This window comes from Pithys albifrons, chromosome 7 (genome assembly GCF_047495875.1).
Source record: "Pithys albifrons albifrons isolate INPA30051 chromosome 7, PitAlb_v1, whole genome shotgun sequence".
Taxonomy (NCBI): Eukaryota; Metazoa; Chordata; class Aves; order Passeriformes; family Thamnophilidae; genus Pithys; species Pithys albifrons.
Genome location: NC_092464.1, coordinates 13,709,249 through 13,732,276, shown reverse-complemented (window position 1 = coordinate 13,732,276; position 23,028 = coordinate 13,709,249). Strand labels below are relative to the sequence as shown.

The following is a 23,028-nucleotide window of genomic DNA, read 5'->3' as shown; positions in this document are numbered from 1 at the left end:
TATAGTTATGACATTGTGATATTATTTCTAGTAAAGTTTTATGTCCTTATGCATTCAAGAAAAGTTTTCAATAAAATATTATATTTTTTTGCATATTAGTATGACTGAGATAAATACACGTTACAGTGAAGTAGGAAAAAAAGAAAAGGGATGCTATTCAGTGTTATATATTAATTCTTATTTACCTGCTTTCTCGCTCTGATGTCAGCACACAGAAATGCCTTAGTACCTTCCAGTTAGCTTCATCCAAAAAAAGATACAGTGACATTGTAGAAAATGTTAAGTATTGAAAGGTGAGGGTTATTCTATGAAGAATACGGTGTATTGAAATATTCATTCTATTAGTTGTCAGTGGTTCAGGATCTTGACTTAGAAAATGGTGAAATTTTCTAGCATTAATCCTGGTTCTCTGTTTCTTAGTGAGTAGGAGGCATTATAACCATTCTTACCTCACATGAATAATGAAAATATTATTTTACACAACTTGGACAGGTTCCAGTAACCTCCTAAGTATTATTCTGATATGGCCAAGGTTCAAGTTAAAATTAATCACAGTTTTATCCATTAAAGGCTTTATACATTTTATATAAGTTAAAGGCTTAGAAAGAATTTAGAAGGTACTTGAATGCATTGTACCAGTACTAAGTACCAGTAAATACCTTGTACTAGTTGAAATATTTTTTATTCTGTTTTTCCCCCCCCGCACTTGACTTCATGGGCTGATACAGCCATCACAATTGCATAAAACAGTATGAAGAAGCATCCAGTGTTGCAATGTAATCTCAGTGATTTAACTTTTCTCTCAGTAACATGAACATTATTTAAACTATCAACATTATTTAAACAAAAAGCAAATTCAAAGCTAGCCATGATTCCACTTACAGGAACCTACTCTGAAATTAAAACAGTATAAATCAATTCTGCTGACCTTTAATTGACAAGAATATATTTTATATGTTAAAATGGTGTCTGTCTTAAAAATTGTAGGGTGCTGTAATCTTATTAAGAAATTGAGAAGCTTTCCTTATATTTCTGGGGAATGAGTTGGTGATAAACATTGTTATAATAAGAATTGAAAGGTTGTTGGACCAAACGTTGACAAGACATGAGAAAATAAACTCTGTATTAATCTAATCTTTATCTAGAACAATGCTTAGAAGGGACGTCATTTGCTGTAATTAAAGAATGTGCTTGTTAAAGAAAATATTTAGAAAATCTTATAATTAAGAGATGAGCTATAGCCTACTTACCTGGATAAGTAGGTAATATTTAATAGATTTTAGAGGTAAATTTTCCAGTGTCCCAGTGGATTGTTTTCTATTTAAACTAAGCTTCCTTTGTTTGGAGTTTGTTCCATTATTTCCTTCAGTTGCAGACCTCACATGGAGCTATTACACAAGCTGCATATGTGGAACAGTTATATTTGCCAAGGCTGTCTATGTAGAGTGATTGAGTAATGTTGTTTTGTGAGCAGTAATTTCATAGCTAAGAGAAGGAAAAGCAAAGTCAAGAAAAACTTTCTTCTTTCCAGAGTGGCTTTATGAAGTACAGAGATGTAGCTGTGAAACTGAAAGCACTGCATTTACTTCCGAGATATGGATATTAAAGGGGTTTTGTTTAATTTGTTATATATAACTCCTTGCTATTGTCATCAGATGGTTTTAGAAAAAAAAAATCGAACATCATAAATATAAAGGAGAGGTCTATAATGGCTCCTTAGCATAAGTGAACACTGATGGTAGAAACAGAATTAGGATTTTGCTGAAGCTAAAGGAGCTCTATTGATAAAGAAGAGAATAGGAGGAGGAGATAAATTTCCAACATTTTTTCATGCCTTTGCAGACATGTGAGGGGTGTTGGGCATGTAGGTGGGCCGGGCCAGACTGTGAGTCCCTGAGTCCTACCCAATAGGAATGGGCAGGGACCTTTCTGGCCAGGAGAGGGTATAAAAAGTTCGGGTTTTTTTTTTTTTTGGTTCTCTGTCTGTCTCCTAAACCAGAGGGACACACCTGATTCAGCTGAATTTGTTAAACAGAGATTTAGTTTTGCTTCGATGACTTTGTCCCCTCTAAATTTTATTGGTAAATGTGAGCATTTCTCACACTGGTGACACTAAACACATCTCATCAAAAGTGTATGTTTTGGTACAAATGTTGGACTAAGCAAAAGAAGGGGAAAAAAGATTCTCCAAATATCATTTCTAAGGACTTCTTTGATCCTCACTTGAGAGTACAGAGCAAACAGCTTTCATCTGTTGTAAACTGAACTATGGCAGAAATGGGAGCACTGAAGCAACTCCAGTGCGGCACAGGACATGAGCCCATTTGCAGGCAGCCTCAGGGATACACAGTGGTCAGGTCCCAGGTCAGCACTTGCACTATGTTGTCTTCAACAGAAGTGCACCAGATCTCTTGGTCTTAGCTCCCTTTTCTCTTTCCGGTGGCTTCAGGTGGTGTTCAGACACACCCCTCCTATGGCTGATAAATCTGTATCACAGTGGAGCTGCTGGCTCTGTCTCCCACCATTTAAGTGCTGGCCCTCTCCCAGCCCTCCTAGACACTGTGGAAGCCCCAGCAAAGTGCTGGTATGTGACCCTGACAGCACAGAGATCTCTGAAAGTAGGGAGAACAATACATTTATTTTAACACATTAATTATGCTGAGAACTATACGTGTGCAGAAATCATTTTGTTGAGAAATCAGCACGTGGTTGCAGGCAGTCCAGAAGTAGACAGATTGATACTCCAGCTGGTAAAATGGTAGATTTCTGCCGAATGGGCTGTGGTTTCCTGAATGGACTTGACACATGCCACTTACAAAATGTGAAGGTTTTGTGTTCTTTCTACAGAATGGATGCTTTTTCTCCCCACCTGGAGGTGAGCAAGCAGAAATAATGAGTGGGAAATGCTCTTGATATCTAAAGAGTCTGCACTAGTGATTTTTTTTTAACTTTTGCTAGTTTTGTTGCTATCTGTCTACAAAAAGGTCATAAACCCTGTCTATTATTAAAGGGTAAGTAATTCTTCTCTCAGTAGTTAAAGTACCACCAATAAGCGATCTAACACAGATATATCTTTATCAAAGTTTGACTATATTGTTAAGTCTTTCCAACTGCATGAAAGACAAAAGAATTCTAAATAGCAGAATAGCACAGAATATGTTTTCGATCATGAAAACCTCCATTAGTAGGATGCCTGTCTAGTCATCTCTAAGTGGCTGAACTGTATAAAACATTTTACTGTGGTACTCATGGATATTAAAACCTCTGTTCAGGGTAATATTTTTCTTAACTGATTTTGGTTCTGAAAGATTTAAATTGTCTGAAGAGATGTTTTGAAAGTGCCTAGGCAAAATGGAAGCTTAATTTTACTTTGTTACTCAAATTAATGATATATATTTTAAGTGTTGTTACATATTTATATAAATATGAAATGACAGAAAAGCATAAATCAAAATATTCAGTTCACTGAAGTTTTGAAACCTAGGAATATTAATTTTCTTCACTTTTTCCAGCCTTAGGGACAGGATAGCACATCTGTATGCACAGCTGCTCATGTCACATTCTAGCTTCCATTCTCCTGTGTTTTTCAGTACCAATATAATGAGGCTCATTTTATAAAAATTTACATTTTTTAAAATGAGATGAATTATTAAATTCATTATTTTGGCTTTCACTTCACTCATTGTTTCAAACTTCAGCCTGTAAGTTATTTATAGAAAGGTTTTTCTATGAGTATTTATAAAACAAACCAAATGAAAAGAATTCAGATCTAAAAAGGTAGGGGTCTAAAGAGTTAGTTATTAAATCCAATTTGATTTAAAGCTTTAGATTTCTGTGGTCCTTGGCGTGCTTTAGAGACTCTTAAGAACCTGTGGTATAACAGATGTCTCAATGGGTAAAAGTGCTGCTCAGAAAACTTCCTCTGAAGTCGGCCTTGATATTGAAACAACATGATGAGTGAATGAGCAGACAGTGTTCTTTAGAATTTGACATTTTAAAGAGGTAGTTATGTGTGAGTAATTTAAGAAAGAACTTTTCATAGGCAGTTGTCTATCAATAAAAAAGGGAGGAGTGTGTGCTGTAGTGAGAAATGATACAGTAGTAAATGTTTGCAGCAAGGCTGGAAATGGCTCAGCCAGTCCCTAACTCATAATTCATAACCATGCATAACTCAGCCCAGCATAACTCATGTGCTGGGCTTTGTAATCAGTTCTGGTGAGATTTTTATCATCACCTTACATACACATCATGTTATGGGAACTTTTTCTCTCTTACCTGGAACTGCTAGGGCTCTTTTGCCCACTCTGGAAGAAATTATACAGATATACCTAGTTACTCTGAGTTCTTTTAAAAGCCAGATATAGCTGCAGTTCCCTGGTATACAAAACTTGGGAGGGAAGAGTGATGAGCCATGGGGTATTGAATCCCCTGGAGGTAGGCAGGTGTTTACAGATGTTTACAGGTGTTTAACAGACATGCCAGATGAAAGGGTTTTCAAAAGTAAGCCTTCACCCCTGATGAATGATATCCTAAGGTGCAGATATTAAATTTTTCAAATGTTTTTCTGTGCCATTCTTTTTGATGGCACTGTCAGAAACTTTAACTTATAAAAATTTGTGCCAGGACTCTGTCAGATCTCTGTGTTTCACTATATCTCTTTCTATGTCATACCGATAATGTATGACATGAATAATGAGACATGTGAACTTGAAAATTTCTCTGGTTATGACTTGAGTGTATACACAGAGCAAGTGTACAGCCAACAGGGTTAAATTTGCATTAGATAAAACTGAAATAATTTTGTTCTTAAAAAATCCTTAATATAGATATGGTTTTCTTTGTACAAATTTCTGTTGCTGAAGATGGAAGTACCTTCATGAACCTAATATATAATTTTGTAGGTACTTTTTGGGTTTGTTTCTTTAACATTGTATAGAACATTTTGGACAGCAAACCTTTGTGAAACACCGCTGCCCACATTTCATATTTCCATTGGTAAATTTTTACACTTAAGTCATTCAATGGGATTAGAAAATTACTGTACAAGCCACAAAACCAGCTCAGAAATCTCCCCTCATTCTTTGAGCTTGTAATTTCTATAGTTAAACCTTTACCCAAGAAGTTATAAATGGAGATTTCAGACTTTTGGACAAAAGCATTTTCATATAAACACATAGACTATTGATTGATTAAGAAATTATGGCAAAACAAATAGAGTCAATTTTTTGAAGTCTTAAGGTTGGTAAACTTGGGGAAGGCTGAAAGAGCAGATTGGTTACCTGACAGAATTGAAAACTAAGCAATCAGCCACCTGGGAAACATTTCACTGGAAACAATTGTTTCTTGAATACTTGTCTGTATTTTGATTTGTTGGAATACAGTTTGTGAAATACATAATGCCCCAGTAAACAAATTTTTGGAATTATTTAGGGCTCATTTTTGCTGAAGGCCATGTGCTGCTTAGCCTTGCACAGTCTGCTACTGCCAGTCTTCTGTGTTTTGCCTACCTAAATGATGGAGCAATCTAGAGTGGCATTTTTCACAAGTTTCTGACAAATTAGTTAATAGAATGTACTTAGAAATGAAGAAGATAATTTCATAAAAGAAACAATGTACAAAAAGCAATTAGCTTTCAAATACAGTGGTTTCTTTTGAAAGCAATGCAGCAAAACACTGAAAAAAGGGCAAAGGTATTTTGTACTTTCAAAGCTACATCACTTATATGTGTCTTGACTTGGAGTGCAAGTAATAGAATATGGTAAAAAGACATTTCTCTTCATGAATCATTGCCATTCTGCTCCTCTCCCTCCTCTGTGTTCTTCTTCTATTTTTTTATTGTATAGATTTCAAAAGAAAATGAGGACAGAAATCAACAAAGAAAAAGGGAGAAGCCAGAAGAGGACACACAATATTACTCATTTCAAGTAAGACTGAAGGAGATTTAAAATTATGTTTAGCTGATTTCCTAATTTTCCTCCACAAAATTTAAAAGAGAACATTCTGAAAAAAAGAAAAACTTTCAGTAAAATGTTGTTCAAAGTTTTAAATCAATTCTAACGTTCAGTTGTTCTGTGAAATGTGGATCTTAAATAAGTTACTCAATAAATCTAGGATTTGCTCTCAGAAGACAGCTGGCGAAGCACTGGTCCAGTTGAAGCCAATGACAGAACTCCCATTCACTTCAGCAACGCTTGGGTTTCTTCCCATCATTTTATACTTAAAGAAGCAGTCAAAGTTTCAGCAGTGCATATTGTCTGATTCTACATATACAGTAGTTCTCATTCCAGGTGGAGGTCGTATTTAGCATATTTTGGTCTCTTTAATGCAAACATTATAGGGGAATGCTAATAAACCCACAAGATTTTCCAAGTCATTCTGCAGAAATTTTCATCTCAGGGAAAAGTTTTTATTTCTGCTCTAATAAAAAGAGATATACAGCTTTTTATATAAATAAAAAGGTGCACTCACTTTGGAAGTCTGTTCATGTATTCCTTTCAAAATTTTCCTTGAATGTCAAGGAATAATTGTGAATACAATTCATAGGGAAGACAATATCAGTTGTTCTGTTGGTGAGAACCAGCATGTAGCCAGGTTATAGCTGAGTCCTTTATGGCTATTGAAGAAACAATCACAGGGCTGACAGCTGGAGTTTACTTGACTGTATAACAAAGCAGCCCTATAGGTATCTTTTGTTGTATTTAAAATGCCAAATGTAATCTTAATGCACTTTTTTCTTTGCCTTCTTTTCTTCTCCCATTGAGTATTATATCCTTAAACACAGAAATGAAAAGAATATAAAGAAGTAAAAGACATCAACATGCACCCCAAATTATAGAAGACACTCTCTGGGGAAATTATATGTTTTTCACATATTTATGTTTTATTCTTGTGTTATTGGTTAGACAGTGAAGAGCAAGTCCAATGGTTACTTAAGTTTTGTGCCTAATGATAGTATAAATGCATAGAAGTCTGTACGACAACCAGATCTCTTGATGCTATTTCGTATTGTCCTTCAAATTCTATGCATTAGCACTGCTTGAGGACAGGCAACAACTACATAATAACTGGAAAATAGGCGTTAAAATATTGAAACTCAAGGAAAAAAAACAAAATCCCAATGAAATCGCAAACCAACTGAATGAACTAATTAAATAGAAATATTTTCTACAGTTTTGAAAAATATAGTACATTTAAATACACTTTGAAAACACTTTTGCTATCATTCTAGAAGGCAAGTGTGTTTGTTAGTTCATATTCCCTATGCAGTTTCCAGTCACAGGACTTGCCATAATGATCGTTCACTTACCATGTTTTGTTAAAAATGTTAACAATGTCTCCAGAATAGAAGGAACTTGTGGCATCTGTATTGCTGTTGAAATGAAACAATCTGTAGATAATCACAATATGTTGTGATGCCCTTATTGTATGACAAGAAGGGAAGATACATATGGATGAAAACAGACATCCATAGTCTGGAAAATCAGTATGTGGACTTCCTAGTCTTTTTGAATGTGTGCTGTCATACCATGTTGTCGTGGATGACAGATATTTTACCATCATATTTCAGAGAATGCAAATCATCAACTGTATGAAGTTTAGTGAAGGCAAGTGCCAGATTCTGCCTCTGGGACTGGACAAACCTGGACGTCTGTACAGACTAGGGAATGAGAGGCTGGAGAGCAGCCCCACAGAAAGGGATCTGCAACAGAAAGGAACAACAAGTTGAATATGAATCAGCAGTGCCCTGGTAGTCAGGAGGGCCAGCCGTGTCCTGGGGTGCAACAAGTAAAGGGCATCACCAGCCAGCTGAGGGAGGTGATTGTTCTGCTCTGCTCTGCGCTGGGGCGGCCTCACCTTCAGTACTCTGTGCAGTTTTGGGCATCACAATATAAGAAGAATATGAAACTTAGAAAGCTTCCAAAGGATGGCTACAAAGATGGTGATGGGGAAGATGCATGAGGAGTGTCTGAATTCACTTGGTCTGTTCATCCTGGAGAAGACTGAGGGGAGACCTCACTGCAGTTATGACTTCTTAATGAAAGGAAGTGAAGGCACAGGCACTGATCTCTTGTTTCTGGAGACCAGAGACAGGGCTCAAGGGAGTGGCCTGAAGCTGAGTCAGGGGAGGTTTAGGTCTGATATCAGGAAAAGGCTCTTCACTCAGAGTGGGCTGGGCACTAGAGCAGGCTTTCCAGGGAAGTGATCATGGCACCAAGCCTACCAGATTTCAAGATTTTGAACACTGCTTTTAGGTCCATGGGGTTTTTCTGTACGGAGTCAACAGTTGCACTTACTGATCCTCGTGTGTTGCCTCCAACTCAGGATATTCTATGATTCCATGATTTATTTTCAGGTGTGTGTTGGAACTTCTTTGTAGATATTAGATAAAAGAACTTCCAATGTACTTTATGCTGACTTGGGATCTTTGTCACAATTTTGCAGGGAGATCACATAGGGCACAACTAAAATTCGTAGTAACATTGTTCTTGTTACCAAATATAGTAAGTATTCATTTTTATTTTTAGATATCAGGAAGCCAAGACTGCCCTTTGACAGTCTTTGGCCTGAAAGAACATATAGAACAAAATGAAGCTTCTTGATGAAATGCAGAATTACATCTTGTGTCAGCTCTTTGTCTTCATTAGCATCAGCTGACAGGGTACCCTTTTGCAGGACGTTAGCCAGCAAATACTCTATTTCTATCAGAGCTGTTTCATGCATGTGAGTGGGTGCTTGTGGATGTACAGGTGTTAATTATGTCCTACTTTATTACTCTATTTTAAGTCATAAAGCAGAGTGGGAGTTCATGGGCCTCATACAGGCAAGGATCTTGCAGAAGTAACTCTGCTAGAGACACAGATGCTGGCCAGGAAAGGTCTTCCACAAGGCCCCTAAATACAAGTGAGTGCCTACTAAGGAAAAACATGTGCTAAAGCATTTCAAAAAGGGTCACATCTTATTGAGTAGGCTTTGTCAATGCTTGAGACAAGTATACCTTGTTTATGTCACTGTTCTTCAGATCAAAAGGTTTTAAATGCAGTTTACTTCTAATAGAAGAGATAAACAAGGTCACTTTGCTTGTTTGTTTCAAAAGCAGAACTGAAAAATAACTTTCACTTCTACACTCACCATTGATAGTTTAGGTTTTGAAGTTTGGCCAGGAAAGATGCTATGTAAGAAGTGGACCTTAATGGTCATTTAAGTGTTTGTTATCCGCAGTAGCTGTTGGGCTTAGGTGAGTATTGTGAAAATCTCATGAGAGTTTTGACTAAACTAACATGCAACCCTTTCATGAGCTGTGAATTGTAAATATTTCACATTTCTTGACAGCTCACAGGCACTTCTTTAGATTTAAATAGGTAGATTTAATTACCTATTCCCCTTGTACCCTTGGCAAATATGGATATAGACAGGTTGTAAAAGGCTACCTTGAAAATTATTATGGCAGCAGGAGTACCCTTGAGTCTCTGGCCTTTTGCATGGACAGGACAGGCTGTGCCATCTGAAGTAAAGGCTTGTGAAGGAGTGGTGCCTTGGAGTCCTTTTACATCTCCACGATATTGCAGCCACTGAAGCTGGCTCTTAGAGTAGAAGAGAACAGATTATAGAAAATTCTGCGTTGATCTAGTATGCAGTGGTCAATCAGGTTGGCAGAAAGTGATAGTCTGGCATAACCTCTTTTACCATCTTGTTCAGTATTTGGCTTAAGACACAATCTATTTTAAAGACATAGTATTCCTGTAACTTTCCTCACAAGATCCCATTTCTATTCAGTACATTTATAGGGTTCAGAAAAAAAGTCCAGAAATTGGCATTGTGGCCAATGTTGTCTGTTATAACCAGAGAGGAATGTCTTGAACTTAATATATTTGGTTTGGGAGATCTGTTTTTGTCCGCTATAGCCAATTGTCCATTATAACCATGGCCATCATAAGTGTGGTGTGCACTATATAATTTAACAGCAGTGGTTAGTACAGCAAAAGCCAACTGTTGAGGCTGGGTGGGAAACCTGAGATATTTTGTTAACCAAATATGTCCTAAAATAATCTTAATTTTTTGAGAAACTATCAATCTCTGCATTCTTGGCTAAGTGCTGTTGTTGAAATTTTAAAATGGTCTATTCATCCTTAAATACAGACTTTACCAAGAAAAGAAAAGGAATTTTTTATATTTTCTAAATTCTTTCAGTTGCTTTATGTACTTAGTAGAACTTGGCACTCTTGAACCTGAGGAAAAAACCTTAAAATGGATGAGGAACAGACCCAATCAGTTTCTGTGGAAGAAAGTGGAACCTTGAAAAATTAGAAATATAAAAATATGTTGTATCTTATGAACAGAGAACAAATATATAAGACTAAACTTTCTCACCAAAGTTAAAATAGGTTTTCTGGACATTTCAGGATCTCACTAAAAGTTCCCATATTGTTAATTTATTAAGCCTTGCAGCATGAAGAGCAAGCAAGAGAATAGGTGTTAATTCACAGCACAACATATATGCCAGTGATCTTTAAAAAATGAAAATCAACTTGGCTTGAGCTAAATCTAAATAAGTATGTCCTTATTTTTGCTTTTTGAAAAAGAAATTAAATTGGTTAGGATTTTGGGGGACAGAACGTTTTTTTTTTTCTTCTATGAAACAAAGCATTTTAATTTTACATAGCAACATTTCCATTAAAAGCAAAGCCAGAGAAATGGCACTCTGGACTTGCACACCATTAATAAAGTCAGCAGGTGATGCAGTCCATCTTGCAGCCAGCAATCCCCTGGCTGTGGAACTCGCCTTAGGAGTGGGGAACAAGGCTCTCCTGCCTTGTGGAGAGCCCCTGCCTCTACCTTTCAAGAAATACCCTGTGGAGGAACAATTTTGTCTGTTTTTTTTTTTTTAATTGACTATTAGAGTGGTCTGAATTTGCACAGGATGCAACTATTGTATTTTAAGGACTTTCCAACCTTATAAATAAGAGCTTAAATCATTCTTTCCTTCCTCTTATCTCTTCCCTGACCTCCTCAGAGCCTTGGTCCTCTGGACTCCAGTGAAGGTCCTTGTTGGACTTCAGGATCTGCGCATGGCCTGATGAGTGTCAGAGAGTGTCATGGATGTGTCCCCATCTGAGGGAGCAGGATGGGAGGAAGGAAGCAACTTGCTCATACTTAGCAGTTTTTGAAACATTCAGACATCTAAATGCACCAAGCAGCTGTGGAACAGAAGAGCAAGCCTCAGGCACAACCCCTCCTTGGGTGGTAGTTTGTGAATTTGGCAGTGAAGAACTGTGACATAGCTTGTAAGAGAGCTCTGCTGTTTGGGGGCCACTAACCAATCCTTATGTAAACTCTATCTGAGAACTTCCTTCTACCAAAATGAGACAACAAGAGTAGTGTCTTTTCTGGTTCTCCAGTAAGCTGCACATAACACTTTTCAGGATTTTTTACCCTGTTTTGCTGCCCTTACTTGTTGCCAGTAAGGTAAAATGGTTTACAGGCAGTTTAGTTCTGGATCCTGACATTTTTCTCTTTTTTTAAGTCTCTGCTGTGAATGGAACAAGACTCCTCTTCTTGCTGCAAAAATGCAGTTTCTTGATGAGAGGTATTATGCAAGTTACTGTAATTACTTGGCCAGAGCACCCCAGGGACCTCTTCTGAACCACAGCTCTTCTGTTCTTGCAGGCAGGATAAAGTCAGACTTGCTCAGCAGTGAAAGCAAAGCTATAGAACTGTGAGTTCTACCCCCATTCTCACTAAAACACCGAAAAATATTCCTCTGCACTAAGCTGCAGCTTGTCTCAGTCCACCCAGATATAAACTAACTCATCTACTGAAAGTTTATGACAAATGAGATGCAGACAGTTCCACCTTGGCCTTTAGGGCTGAGAAGTAAAGGCCTGTCTTTGTCCAGTGATAAATGAGATGCTTATTCCAAAATTTTGCTCTGCCAGTGAATTATAGTTGGAACTGTTGGGAAAGGAAAAATTGTGGTTGGAAAAAGGATTGTATTATGTGTGAGTGACACAATGTTTGTTCATGTATGTGTGTGTTCTGAGCCGATCCTTATGATGCATAAAAGAATAAGGATGAAGAATGCCTAAGTGTTGCCAAGTTGCCAAGTGTTTATCTTTTCAGATATATAGTAATATTGACAGTGCTTCTTACTGGATGGCTTCTACAGTAAGCAGGGAAAAGGAAAAAAATTGATAGAATCCTAACATAATAATGTGAATTTTTTTTGAAATAGAAAATAGTACAAATGAATCAATAATTTGCATATGTATGTAATTTCTTACTTCATAAAAGGAAAAGTTCTAGTTCATGACATGAGAAAAATTTTACAATGGCAAAATTGTAAATGTTTTGAATTAAATCTCTAGCTGAGGTTAACCTATTCAAGCAGATTGGCTCCCTTTTTAAAAGCCATTAACATGTCTTTAAGTTCTTATGGTGCTTGTTTTTCAGAATTTCAGTGCCTTGCAGCCCTAAGGCTTGTCTTGTCATCTATCTTCTGCCCTTGCTAGGTGCAGCCACTCACAAAGTGCTTATCTCTGACAAAAGCAATCATCCTACTTCATGGCTTTACCTTCCTGCTTCACAGTTTCAGGTAATTTTTTTCTTACGCCTTGTTGAAAGAGGTGATTTTGCACCTCTGAAGATCTGCATAGCCTTATGTCTATCCTCCAACCAAGATGAAACAACTGACTTTCCCACCCTAGAATACAAACCACCTGGGTCCACTTGGCCTTTCTGGCTTGTCTGCTCTGTGGATCTCTTTACAGACACGAGAGGGTCTTTCCCTTGTTAAGCAAAGCACTTGTAATACCAATAATTTGATTAAAACCGAAAGGCCTTTATATGGTCTGTCTGACAGGGATCATACTCCTGGTTAAATGCTCCCTGTCATGTCACATATACCCTTATGAGACACCCCTTGGGCTCTCCTACACAACTCTCAGTTTGTCAAAGAATCGTTGTCCTCCTTATCGGAATTTGGAAACTTAGGTATGGCCAGTCTGCACATCCACACGGGAAGACTTCTGAGCATTCTAGGGTGGTGATTTGGGCAAATTTTAAACATTGTATGACTAATATCTAGTATATTATTTATAAACCGAGCACCTGTGATGCTCTGTCCTCTTAGTACACTGAGCAGAACTCATCTCATATTTTGCAGTAGGTGTGTGTATGTACATAGGCACAGGCACCAAGTATGAAAGCTTCTGCCTGCTGTATTATTCCATGACACTGTACAGATGGTCTTCTGGATTACAAAGGAAATGCCTCTGGCAAGCAGTGCTCTTCAGTGTGATTGATGCTACGAGGTATAAGCTTAGGGTTTCTGCAAAATGTCTCCTTTTCTCATGTCTCTCTCTTTTTTTTTTTTGTTTTGTCTGCTAATAGAATGATGTAGCACAGGAAACTTCTAAACAATTAGGAAATATTTGTAAACTTTTTTAGAGGGTCACCTATGATATTTACAGTTTGTAAAGACTTCTTTAACTGTGACTTGAAAGGGACATCCTGAGACCATTAAGCACTGTATCTTCAGCAATGACTAGTGACTATTTTGTAGTAAAACAACAATACATAATCCTCTGCTCCTAGCTTCTCCGTTTGTTCTCCTAACCAGCAAAACATATATTTTTCCAGTTTATTCTCTTTTCTTGAAATAGATTTCAGAGAATGGTGAAGTATCTTCTCTGAACAAGAGATAAAAAGCTGCCTGCTTCATATTTGGGACTAGCTTTTATATGTTTCATATATTTTTCCTTATCATTTTCATCAGTTTCCAAAATGTCAAACATAGATTCCTCACCTTTTCCTTCATACAAATTTTCAATTTGGAATGACACTTTAGTCATCATTCAACTTCAAACAATATTGAAATTCCTGACTGCAGTAGACATATGAAGGGTTAAAAAAATCAGATTATGTTAGCTTTAGAATTCAGGTTTTAGTGTAAAGTTTTAGCTTTTAGACTGGAAGAAAAAGGGTATATTTTTCCTTTTATAAAATTGAAGAGAAATGTGCTGAAACATCTTATTAATTTAGTGCTTTTTTAGACCTTTGTATGCCAAATTATCTCATCCCCTGAATGTCATGTTAACAGTTAATGAATGCCAGTTGAGACCACAACTTTGATATCTGACAACTGATGTCCATGAATTTCATTATGAAGATTCTAAAATTTCACTAATTAAGCATATTCCTACAAAGGAAAGTCCAAGAAATGGAAGTGGAACTTTTAAGCATGTTATTCTCTGACTACTTCATCTCCGCTCCCACTGATCTGTGTGGAAATTTTTAAAAGAGTATATGGGAGATAGGTACCAGGCAGTCCAGCTTTATAAACTCCATCTTGCACTTGTTTACTGTTATTTGAATGATGTTACAGGCATGGCATTCATAGAACTGCAGGTCAAATCTGAGACAGAGTAAAGAATATGATTATTTTTTGAAATTACAGGTGGCAAAGTTCTTTGTCTTCAGGTAGTAGAGTAATCCAAATTCCAAGCATTCTTTCCAGGTGAACTCTTAAGTCAAGGACTTATTTGGGAATAGGAAGGGCTGGGTTTTTTTTTTTTTTGGTATTGATCTTTTATTTCAGAGAGAGTTAAATGGGCTGATTTTTATATTTGATCAAAGTCTCGGTTTTTCATCTATTGAAGTTAATGGCTATGGTCATATTGATTTCTTAGAATGCTGGATATTCTTCCAAATTAATTCTGTGCTAAAATGGGGCAATCTGTTTTTTTATATAAAGTGAGATTTGTGGTCAGGCCTGGCTCAGTATATGTTGTTGAATACTATGCAGGGCTTCAACAATCAATCCAAAAACAATAAAAAATTGAAAGGTAGAAGCACTCTGTCAATAGCACTCCCATAACAAAGGGAATGCTTGTTTTATATTGATTAGCTTCTGTTAAATAATGCATCATGGCTTCACAGCCATGTAGGCTCTTGCAGGGTTGTTTATTGCAAGCAGTGGCAGTACAGAAATGCTCTTACTGAGTAAGGAAATCAATACTGTATCTGTAAACACACTTGCAAATGCAGTCCCATGGCTCACCCTCCAATCTGCAGCTCCCCATTAAACCAGAATAGTGTGAAATAAGCCTGAATCTTACATTCTATATTTCTTTCTGCACCTCTCTGGACAGAAATAAGCTGTTAAGGCACTTCAGTTACAATCCATAAGTAACTTGTACGGTGTACTTCTACTGACCTATTGAATGTATGAGAGTACAAATCAGCTAAGTCATTTTCAACATGCTAGATTTGCAAATTTGAACATACTTTTAGCAGCTTCCATTTGTTCAGACACCAAAAGGTTCTGACAACAATTTATTTGTAAATCTACCAAACAATCCTGGTTAAATTTGGAGCACTCTCAATTTAGTTAAGAACCCTCTCCAAGTAGTTAGATACTCAACAGTCATCGATTTAAGATCCCAAACCAGTGATATCTGTCTGTAAATTTTCGAAGGAAATTCCTTAGCATGGCTAAAGAAAATGACTCCATTCTTTAAAAAAGTGGTGTGAATGCCAACTGAAGAGCCAGGGACAGTAGGGACCAGTGAAGCACACATATTCTTGGGCACCTGATGCTATATCATGTATTTAGTGGCAGCTGGTTTAACACACCCCGGTGAGGCTCACTGTGGCTCGGTCTGGCCCTGTCCACTGCACATTGCGCTAAGGTCAGTACTCCAGGACTGAGTCAAGCTGAGTTTTCTTTTTAGGGAGCGGTTGTTCATTTATTTACAATTCATCACAATTTGAGGTCCTTTCAATTACCACAATCCAATCCCTCTGAGCCAAATTCCCAGAATTTAGGAGGGCTATGATGCTTTTTCCATCATGACTTTGATTACCCTTGATAGGATATGACTAGTCCAGTGAATAATACAAAAATTTCCTGGTATAGCTTTGTGCATATTAAATTCAAGACAAAATAAGTACGGTTTCAGATATGGGCACTCACAGTTCCCCCAATATAACCAGAAATATGTGAACCTTTGAAGCACTGGACACCTGTAAGAAATGATAAACAATAAATAATACTGCTAAACTTATGTAATCATTTCAGACAAGCTGTATTACAGTGAAGTTCGGTTTATTTTCACAACTGATTCTGTGAAAATGCATATTCTGTATCTGCATAGTTTTAGGTTATGATCATTATTTTATAATACCTTATCTGGACACAAAGAATGAGATTTATCTATATGAATTTTAGCCATCTACAAGTCAGATGTGTAGCCTAGGCTGATAGTCTGAATTTTCCTTGTAGCTGATTGAGATATATAGTAAGACAGCAATATAATAAGGTGGAATACCTAAATTTATACATTTATTTGCACCTGCCTTTCTTCATTGGCTCTACAGGGAGCCTTGGCAGCTAACCTATACTAGATGACACATTTTAAAGCATTAGTCAAACTGTGGGAATCCTATTATATGAAAAATAATGACCAGCAAAGATATGAGGAGAGCTGGAGGTGAGGGATTTCAAGTTAAAAATAGATGTTATGCAATAATTAGTAACATTTGGAAACACTAATACTGAACAGTGCTGGTTCATTGGTCTCATTTTGAATTCTTCCAAAAATGAAAGATTATTTTTGAGGTTAACTGGTCTTTCAGAGCCAAATTTCAGTTAGGGAAGTACAACTCATTTTGCAATTACATTAATAATATTGCTTCAGAGGAAACTGCGTGGCTATTTAATAGACAATACTTTACAGAAAACTGTGGTGACTGAGAACTGGAGTCCAGAACACTTTACTGAGGTCCATTACTTTTCACTACCTATATAAAGGTTTATTGGAAGTCACTGATATTGCTCCTTAAATTCTAGTGGAGTCCACATGACATTAGTAGAAGAAGTAAGGGAAGAAGGGTAACTTCTAGAGTTCTGAGATCCATCCTAAATCTTTTGGAAAAGGTATACTTGGAAGATCTGGCCCCAAGCCTGGTGGAACAGTATCTGGAATAACATCTTGATGGCTGCAAGCCATGGACAGAGAAAGGGAATGACATCCATCTTCTGACCACATAGACATGCTCTATATTTTCTTCTCTCCCTTAGGAATTTTTCCAGACAGTGTCACTGATATTTAAATGGATAACCAGCAGGCCATGGCTGAGTGTACAGTCAGTTTGGGACATATTTTTTTACTTTAAACATTCCTAAGAAGGTATCTTCCTTTAAACCCAGTAATATACATAATTACCGTGTTGCACTTTGCTGTCATGACCAGACCTGTTTGTGCTCCTGAGGGAGTTTAGCTCTAGTTTGTCTATTGACACATCACACTGCAGAATACAGAACCTTTGAAACATGGGGTAATCTGAAACTGCAATATCACCACTATGATGAACATAAGAGTAGATTCTGCTTAGGAGAAACAGTATCTTCATAAGAATGGTTTCAGCTTATCTCTGTTCTGAAAACTATGAATAATAAGGGCCAGATTTCACCCACCTTTGGGTTGCAGTCTTATCCAGGCCATCCAAAAGGCAAATGTATTGAGCTGGAGAAAGGGAAAACATTTAGCACTGAATACATACCTCCTCTGAAGTTATTTTTCCATAACCCAACACATGGATCTATGTATATAGCTTAGCGTGTAACTTTCAGGGACTTTTACAACTATTTAATGCACAAGTGAAAAATGGTTTATTACATCTGTAATAATAACTTTAGATAAACCTCACTGTGAGTGATATGTTTGCAAAAGTCTATCCATGTTAAAGTTTCATAATTTTAAACATTAGCCATTAAAATACCAGTTACTTGTATGGTTTATTGCAAATCCGTGAGCTAATCTTTTGCCTTGGTCCTGCAGCAAAAAACATTTTTGATAGCTCTTTGCAAAGAGCTAGTCATGGGATTTCATCAGAGGGAAAGAAAATAAGCTGTCTTTTGTTAAAGCATTCTATAAGAGAAATGTGTATTGCACATTTATTTCTCAACTCGTGGGTGCAAAAATGAAGTGAATTATTCTTTTCCATCCCTGCCTTCAAATCAAAACATTTCAGCATTCCTTACTTACTAACATCAGTGGATCGTGTGAACCAGAACGCTATGTTATAATAACCTCATGATTTTTAGGCTGAAGGATCCTTGAATAATATTTCAGTCTCTGCTTTTCCCTGGAAACTTCCTTAGTTTCAACAGTCCTCCCCTCCTTGCCAGCAATGACCTAACTCTAAAATTATTTGCTACATTTGAACAGGGAACAAAATTAACTCTTAGGAAAAAGGGTGGCCTATAGCATCAGCCAGAAGGAGCTCAGACATATGTCCCAAAGAGTGCACTAGCAGGGCTTATAGTCTTTGTGAAGTCCCCTTGGTCACTGAAAAACAGCATTGTGCCCAGAGAAGCCACTTTAGCTGCATATTACTATTATGATTTTTTGTCAAGTAATTGGAATACTTTTCACATATTTAAAGAATTGCCAGAATTATTATTTGTCATTAGTTTTCAAATATACATTTTCAGAGTGGGAGTCAGGCTTTAGCATTATACAGCACAGCATGGTCTTGCAGAAAGAAGCTTTACACTGAGGACATGAATTCTAAAATGTCCTTGCTATATACACTTACCTAAGTGTTTGTTTTATTAGTACTGGGAAAACAGATCATTTCAGAGGAAAGAAAGGAGGAGAATTTCTTGCCATAGATTTCAGGGCACATTTCTTAGTTTTGAGAACTGCTCAGACATTCAGTGAACATCATACTCTGAAGGCTCTTAGGTTTTGGCAGGTACATTTATCCATGGAACAACACACAAAAAGAAACCCTGATGGTTTGGAAGGGGTCGGTGAAGGTCTGAAGGTTAACTTAAGCCAAAGATCCTGAGGGAAATTATTCTTAATGAAAACTGACACATGCATGCCCCTGACAGCTTTAGAAAAAACAAACATATATTTCATCTGAATCTCAAAAAGCTCAAATATTTAAGCTCTGCAACAAACCCTGAACAAATTTTGCACTGAATAATGTTAGCTGCCAAGGAAAAATTAATTCACACACTTTTTATTCCTACTGCTCTGGTACCCAGCGGAACAGTTTTACATTTATCTGACCCTATGCAATAGCTTTCTTTCAAAACCATTACATTTAATACATTTTTATAAGGAACAATTTGGAGTGTTGCCCAGTCATTGTCTAAAATGAAGCAAGAACAGAACCTTTAATACAACATGTGCATATACTATCCCCACAATGTGCATGAATGCAAGAGCAGCCATGCTTTAGAAGCAGTAAAAGCTCTGTCTACCTAATGAGCTCCAAATGGCATTTCTTGCTGTCATGGTTTAACCCCATTTGGCAACTAAGTCCCACACAGCTGCTCATTCACTCCCCACCCTGTGGGGATGGGAGAGAGAATCAGAAGAGTAAAAGTGAGAAAACTTGTCGGTTAAGATAAAGACAGTTTAACAGGTAAATCAAAAGCTGAGCACACAAGCAAAGAAAAATTAACCACTTCCCATTACAACCGCACATTCTCCACCCTTTATTCCACACCATTTATATCATGTTCAGGTCCCACGCTATCTAATACATCATTATTCACCACCATCCTCACTCCCATCTTTTGTTGTAATATATGGATATAAATCCCTTAGTTAATGGACCACCCCTGTGAAATGCCTGTAAAATGTCCACTGAGTTAATTTAGTCCATTACTTTGGGCCTTTGTAGTGATCACTCAGGACAGCAGAGATGGTGTGTTGTGGGGAGTTACTGGGCACCAAAGCCAATTCAAGTTGAGTCGCTGCTGCACTTGCAATGCTTCTTTTAAGGCTTCTCCTCCATTTTTTCCAGGCAGTTCCTGCTATAGTGATTCCTAAACTTGCAATTCAAATACCAAGTTAGAACCATATAAAGGTACTTCTGTTATAATCTCTATTCCTGATTCTTTTGGACAGGACCATAGGGTTTAACATTGGAATTAACTCCTTCCATTACCACTTCTATGGCTTGCACTTTCTCACAGACTGCAATTCCTTAGGTGTGTACTTCCTCCAAGAAGAGACTTACCTATTAGCCACCATCTCTTCAGGTGTGTACCTGCTGCAGCATAGGGTTATCTGCAGCCACAATCATTTTAGGGTCACCTTTTCCAAGGGCCACAATTCCTTAACAGATATACCTGCATCAGTGTGGCCTTACCCAAAGCCACAGTCCCTTCAGGAGTGACCCTGTTTCAACATGTTCTTACCCATGACCAGAGTCCCTCAAGGGGAGGGCTTATCTATGGCAGTACACTTTGATGTGCTTCAGCAATGACCTCATGAACAGCCACTTATGCTTCAGGGTGTAGCTGCTGCAATAAGGCCTTACCCACAGCCACAGAGGTGGCTTTGAGGTGTGCTTTTGAGGTGTACCTTCTCCAGCCTGGACTTACTGCCGGGGCACAAACCCTTCAGAGGTACACCAGCTTTGACACAGACATAACCACTGATACAGACATTTTGACATATACCTACTATGATGACTTATCCACAGCCACAGAAGCTTTGGAGGATCCTTCACCCACATGGACTCATCTATAGGCCACATCCCTTCAACTTCTTCATGCTGTAGTTTCAGCCTGTCCAGTACAGCAGCACAGAAACAGCAGCAATGCCCTGGCTGTCTGCCAGCCCAGCCACATCACCATCGCTATTATCAAAATGTTCCCAGGCACAGTAGAGTAAGATGATAAGCAGTACAACAAACACTATAGCAGGCAGTGAAAGCAAAAAGCAGCTACTAACAAGCACAAGTCTCTAATAAACAGTGAGGCAAGCAAGCCCTATGGCAAGTCACAGAAGCCTGTCAATTAATGGCTAAACAGCAATAACAGCTATAAATTCAACTTAGCACATTCCAATCAAATATCTTGTTATCTCAAACCCTTCTAGCCCCACACTGGGTGCCACAAAGAACTGTTGCCATCAGCTGGCAAACAAGCACCATGCAGCTGTTCACTCACTTCCATCAGTGCACAAGGGAGAGAATCAGAAGAGTAAAAGCAAGAAAGCTTATGGGTTGAGATAAATACAGTTTAACAGGCAAAGCAAAAGCCATGTATACAAGCAGAACAAGGAATTCATTCACCAATTCCCATCAGCTGGCAGGTGCTCAGCCATCTCCAGGAAAGCAGGGCTCCCATCATGCACAGTGATGACTTAAGACAAATAGCAAACTCCCAACTGCCCTCCTCTTCCTTCTTTTCCCCCCAGCTGTTATTGAGCATGATGCCATATGGTTTGGGATACACGTCTGGTCGGTTGGGGTCACCTGTCCTGGCTGTGACCCCTTCCGCACACTTGTGCACCTCCATCCTCCTCACTGGTGGGGTGGGACGAGATGCAGAAAAGGTCTTGACTCTGTGTAACTCAGTAGTAGTGTAGCTCAGCAATAACTGAAACATCCCTATGTTATCAACACTGTTTTCAGCACAAATCCAAAGCATGGACCCATACTAGCTACTGTGAAGACAATTAACTCTATCCCACCCAAATCAACTCTATCCCAGACAAATTGATTCCACTCACATCCATATTTGAGTGTACATGCTTGCAGAGTCAAATTTCCCACTGAAATCTATGGGCTTTTTACATGTATAAAATCAGCACAGTACATGTAACTAACTACACGTGCATATATATACTACACTATGCCATCCTATACTGTAGAACTATTTACTGTAATGATAGGAACAACATGGACTTTTAGAGAAATTATTTATAAAGATTTTTTGGGTGTACGCTCCCACTGAACATTAACTGGTACTGTTCTTACAAGTTACTTAATGAGAAGTCTGTGTCTCCTGTAACTGAGTCTTTATTACAAAAACAGATAAGCTAAGACAGGAAATAGCTTGAGAAAGGAATACATGTCTTTCAGTAGGTACCTATGACAGAATCCACTCACTAATTAAAAGAGGTTGAATGCTTCAGGGATGTTACAGTTCATTCCAGACCTTAAAAGATCAGATAGCCTCGTGAGATACCTATCATATTGCTCAATATGCCATTACAGACCTCAGACACATTAAGCAAACCATGCTGCTGATAAAAGCCTCTGGCAGTCAGAAGGCATGTTTTCATAAAGGCGGCAAGAGCTGGTGAGTGTGATGTCTGATAGGAGTTATACAGGTTTGTAGCAGTTGAGATTCTGCCTGTAATCAGCGCAATGCCAATGACTGACAACAGCATCTTGAAGGCTGGGAGCTGCACAGTGTTTGTTCATCCGAGCCTGGGTTAAAAGGGAGCACTTCTAATGTTTGCATCACAAGGATGCCCAGAAACCTATTCTAATATCAGAAGTCCACTTTACTGCCCTACTGAAGAGTTTATTTTCTCAGTTGATTTATCTTTAGGAAGGGTGTGAGAAAAACAGATTGCTCTCTGCAATTGAATCACAATTGGAAGCTGAGAGAGTTTAAAAGGTTTCTACATCTGATTATAGGAGATAAGAAAAGAAACTCTTTCCCAAAAAAATAAAGAACTACTGGAGTAATTTATCAAGGGTCAGCACTTTATTTAAAAGTTTTTTTTAGATTAAAACAAGTTTTTAAAGTTAAAGCTGCAAAAGTGAAATTTATGTGCAACTGTAAGGTAGAAAATCAACTTTTGTATGCATTTCTAATGACAGAAACTAGTTGGTTTGAAATGTGGCAATAAAGGTTTAGGAGAAGCTTTATAACACGGTAAAAGAATGAGCCAGAAAGGTATAAGAAGTATAAACAGTGGTGTAATAAATACAGGTGACAGAAAAATCTCTTAAAAGTGGCTTACAGATTCTCAGGGCAGGATGAAGGACTGTGTTGCCTCCATGTTCCATCTGAGACTCTTTCTGTCCTCTGGTGTCCTATTGCCTGTGTTGCAATGCAGGTCGGACAATATGATTACGGCTATCTTGTTATAAATCTCTATCTGCAAACATTCAAAGAGGTGTGTAGCTGAAGGCAGATCTCTCAGTTCCAGTCCAGGTCATGACCATAGAAATGGTCACCTGTTTTATAGCTGTTTTTACAACAGT

At 37.8% G+C, this 23,028-nt stretch overlaps 1 long non-coding RNA gene across 2 annotated transcripts in view; it reads left to right on the top strand.

Moving 5' to 3' along the window:
- The first annotated feature begins 4,956 nt into the window (after positions 1-4,956).
- The window catches only part of LOC139674041 (uncharacterized), an 82,005-nt gene continuing 63,933 nt past the window's right edge, over positions 4,957-23,028 (top strand). Inside the window, exon 1 of one of the 2 annotated variants that reach the window (XR_011698256.1) lies at positions 4,957-5,924. This is a non-coding gene — a long non-coding RNA (uncharacterized lncRNA). Of the gene's footprint in view, positions 5,925-12,506; positions 12,590-23,028 lie in introns of those variants that run through there. The other variant, XR_011698255.1, reaches the window with a different exon arrangement.